The sequence below is a fragment of the Macrobrachium rosenbergii genome, chromosome 56, assembly GCF_040412425.1.
Source record: "Macrobrachium rosenbergii isolate ZJJX-2024 chromosome 56, ASM4041242v1, whole genome shotgun sequence".
NCBI classification, from domain to species: Eukaryota; Metazoa; Arthropoda; class Malacostraca; order Decapoda; family Palaemonidae; genus Macrobrachium; species Macrobrachium rosenbergii.
Window position 1 is genome coordinate 67,823,863 of NC_089796.1, and position 5,000 is coordinate 67,828,862.

General features: G+C 32.3%; 1 protein-coding gene across 1 annotated transcript in view; it reads right to left on the minus strand.

The window, feature by feature from the left end:
* Positions 1 to 5,000, minus strand: part of LOC136836509 (irregular chiasm C-roughest protein-like) — a 147,307-nt gene that overhangs the window by 13,309 nt on the left and 128,998 nt on the right. The gene's annotated exons all lie outside the window — the stretch shown is intronic.

Below are 5,000 nucleotides of genomic sequence, written 5' to 3' on the forward strand. Positions count from 1 at the left end.
GTGTACGGTACAGGGTGTTCAAATGTTGTATTGATTAATTAATTAGGAGTTTTGTTAGTTCATCATTTAATATTTCCTTTAGGAGGATGAAGACAATCAGCTTTGAGGCTGATTTGAATTAATTAATAATAATAATAATAATAATAATAATAATAATAATAATAATTATTAATAATTATTATTATTAATTATTATTATTATTATTATTATTATATTTCAGTTGAATAAGGCAAAATGTTATTATTACATTATTATTATTATTATTCATATATATAGCATATTTATATATTGAATATAAGGCAAAATGTTATGTATATACATATATAATATATATATACAGTATATATATATATATATATATATATATATATATATATATATATATATATATATATATATATATATATATATATATATACCAGTATATATACATATATATATGTATATATATACACATATATATACAACAAATATTAGTAGAAGAAACAAAAATTATCTTTGAAAATATAAAATCAAAGACTAAAGAAAAACATTTTTGTTAGTCAAAACTAATCTTGAGGAGGCCACGCCTGAGTTGATAAATTGCCCTAATTAATAATTAAGAAAAATGTTTGTCACCCCATCATTTGTGCATTGTTTTTGCTTAATCTTCTCTTTTAGCTTTTAATACAAGATCAACAACCAGGAGAAAATTAACGTTAACTATGAATATCATCGACAGGGAGTATTCAATTATGTGTGTGTATATATATATATATATATATATATATATATATATATATATATATATATACATACATACATACATACACACACATAAATGTTATATAAAAGTGAATGTTTGTATATTTGTTTGGACAGTATAGAAATCCGAACCATTTGACAGACCCAAACAAAATTCTTCCAGGCACTGTCAGACGTATGAGTAACTTACAACAATGAATCCAAATCCCCTCTATAACATCAATTTTTATGAGAATTTACGCGAATTTTGATCATGATTTATGATGATTTTTAATATAATTGCTTAGTACCTCGATAAAATCAACATTGAAAACAATTATATTAATGTTGATTTTATCGAGGTACTTAACAGTTATATTAATAATTATTTAGTACAATTATTAATATAATTGTTTAGTACCTCGATAAAATCAACATTATATAATTGTTTTCAATGTTGATTTTATCGAGGTACTAAACAATTATATTAACAATCATCATAAATCATTATCAAAATTCGCGTAAATTCTCAAAAATTTATGTTATAGGGGATTTGGATTTACTGTTGTAGGTTACTCATACGTCTGACAGTGCCTGGAAGAAAAGGTGGAGAATCAACATGGAAAACCTATATCGTTTTAAATGAGGTTTGGGATTAATTACCGGCAACAGATTAGTGAGGAGCTGGAGACAACGGACGAAACAGTTGCCAGTTAACCATATATACAGGCCTTCCCGAGTCTATCTCAGCACATTATAAATTTGATCGAGGAACTAAATAACGTTTTTCATACAATCACGAACATAGAATGTGCAAATTTGATCGAGGAACTAAATAACGTTTTTCATACAATCGCGAACATAGAATGCAAATTTGATCGAGGCTAAATAACGTTTTTCATACAATCACGAACATAGAATGTGCAAATTTGATCGAGGAACTAAATAACGTTTTCATACAATCAGAACACAAATTATAAATAACGTTTTTCACAATCACGAACATAGAATGTGCAAATTTGATCGAGGAACTAAATAACGTTTTTCATACAATCGCGAACATAGAATGTGCAAATTTGATCGAGGAACTAAATAACGTTTTTCATACAATCACGAACATAGAATGTGCAAATTTGATCGAAACTAAATAACGTTTTTCATCAACATAGAATGTGCAAATTTGATCGAGGAACTAAATAACGTTTTTCATTCAATCACGAACATAGAATGTAAATTTGAAGGAACTAAATAACGTTTTCATACAATCACGAAACATAGAATGTGCATGAAAAACGAACTCAACTTAAATTCGGTGTTTCATTCACTTTTATTTGAAATGGACACCTGGGAACTACATTTGCACCAGTTGCTGAATTCCCGTCATTTAGGAAAATTAAATGTTTGTTTATGGTTGCTTATTAGAATGATATATATTCATTTCTGTCTTTTATCAACGTGTGTTTATTCAAAACAATAAATAACCGTTTGTATTACATTCCTCCGTGATGGGAATATTTTTGTTTATAATACCTTATTACACCATTACCGATGGTGGAAATTGACCGTTAGATGCTCACCAAACCTCGCTTTTTACGGGCTGATATAGTTACCATACGAACATGCATAGCGGTAATTTTTTGCTATCGTTCTGTGTAACCATATAATGAATGCAATGGTCATAAATTTCATGTCATTGTAAAGTTAATGAGCTGCAATTTATTATGTTATGCTAAAAACGTCCCTAAAACCAATATAAAGCATGCGTATCTCGAGCTGAAATAGCCCTATTGGAAAATGAAATGTTTTGCAAGTTTTTTTTTTCTTAATTCGCCAAATATTGCTAAACAGAGATACCTAATTTTTTTTATTCAGCACAAAAGTAAAATAACTTGTCTTTCTTTTGATAAATAATTCGTTACTATTTGTGTCAGGTGTGATATGACAAAGGGCAGTGAAACAAAGGCAAAATGTATGAACGAGCTGTACGTTATAGGTAACTGACACCTGCAGGTTACTATTTTTCAAAAACACAAAAAATAGGTACATTGAAATATTTAATTTTTATTTACACGATGAGGCTATTCAATACTTTTGGTTTCCAATAAATTCCGCTGACTGATGAGGAAGTGGAAGAATAGCTGCTTCAGCAATTCACTTAATAAAGGGAAAGAAGCACAAAGGTGTAAAAGAGTATAGTCTAAATATTTCCGATTGAAAAAAGACGTATATTCTCATACATATTAATGAATGAGTTTAAATCAGGACCTGTGAGAGAGATAGAGAGAGTTTATAGGTTGTTATTCAGAGTTATGCCAGGCAGCACCTGGCTGGTCAGCTAATTTATATACATACATACATACATACATACATACATACATACATACATATATATATATATATATATATATATATATATATATATATATATATATATATATATATATTATATGTATATATATATATATATATTATAACAATGTATTCAAAATAAACTTAACCGTTACCCTCCCCCCTTTTACTAAATACGCAGGAAGCAAGGTCGGGAAACTTATTCTTAACCCCCACCCCAATCTGACTCCCATCATAAAATCCCCTCCCCCCAAAAAAAAAGGAATGTCAAGAAGCTCACCTAAATGGATTAGTTGACTTGGACCAATAACTCGCCTAAATCGAGTAGTTGATCTTGACTGAAAAACCCACCTAAATCAAGGAGTTAACCTTGACTGAGAAACTAACCTAAATCAGGGAGTTGACCTTGATCTAGAAACTCATCTAAATCTAGGAGTTGACTTTGACCGAGAAACTCACCTAAATCAAGGAGTTGATCTTGGTCTAGAAACTCACCTAAATCTAGAAGTTGACCTTGACCGAGAAACTCACCCAAATTGAGGAGTTGACCTTGACCGAGAAACTCACATAAATCGAGAAGTTACCCTTTACCAAGAAACTCACCTTAATCCAGGAGCTGACCTTGACCTGGAAACTCACCTAAGTCTAGGAGTTGACCTTGACCGAGAAACTCACCTAAATCAAGGCGTTGACTTTGACCTAGAAACACACTTAAATTGAGGCATTGACCTTGACCTACAAACTCACCTTCATCAAGGAATTGACCTTGACCAAGAAACTCACTTAAATTGAGGAGTTGACCTTGACCTAGAAACTTACCTCAATTAGGAGTTGACCTTGACCGAGAAACTCACCTAAATTGAGGAGTTGACCTTGACCTAAAAACTTACCTTAATTTAAGAGTTGACCTTGACTGAGAGACTCACCTAAATTGAAGAGTTGACTTTGACCGAGAAACTCACCTACATTGAGGATTTGACCTTAATTGAGGGACTTACCTAAATCAAGGAGTTGACCTTGACCTAGAAACTCCCCTAAGTCAGAGAGTTGACCTTGACTGAAAAACTTGCTCAAATTGACGAGTTGACCTTGACCAAGAAACTCAACTAAATGAGGAGTTTACCTTGACCAAAAACTTCCCTAAATTGAGAAGTTGACCTTAACCAAGAAACTCACTTAAAACTAGGAATCGACCTTGACCGATAAACTCACCTAAATGTAGGAGTTGACCTTGACCAAGAAACTCACCTAAATGAAGGAATTGACCTTCACTGAGAAAATACCCTAAATTGAGGAGGTGACCTTGATCTAGAAACTTACTTAAATTAAGGAGTTGACATCGACCAAGAAACTCAACGCAATCGAGGAATTGACCTTAACTGAGAAAATCACCTAAATTAAGGAGTTGGCCTTAACCTAGAAACTCACCTAAATCCAAGACTTGACCTTGACCAAGAAACTCACCTAAATTGAGGAGTTGACATCTACCAAGAAGCTTACCTAATTCGAGGAGCTGACCACCTAGAAACTCACCTGAATTAAGGAGTTAACCTCGACTGAGAAACTTGCCTAAATCAAGGAGTTACCCTTGACCAAGAAACTTACCTAAATTAAGGAGTTTGCCTTGACCAAGTAACTCACCAAAATCAAGGAGTTGACCTTGACCAAGAAACTTACCTAAATCGAGGAGTTGACCTTGACCAAGAAACCTACCTAAGTCGAGGAGTTGACCTTGACCAAGAAACTTACCTAAGTCAAGGAGTTGACCTTGACCAAGAAACTTACCCAAGTCAAGGAGTTGACCTTGACCAAGAAACTTACCTAAGTCGAGGATTCACCTTGAACAAGAAGCTCATCTAAATTGAGGGGATGAGCTTGACAAAGGAACTTACCTTAATCAAGGAGTCGACCTTGACCAAAAAACTTAC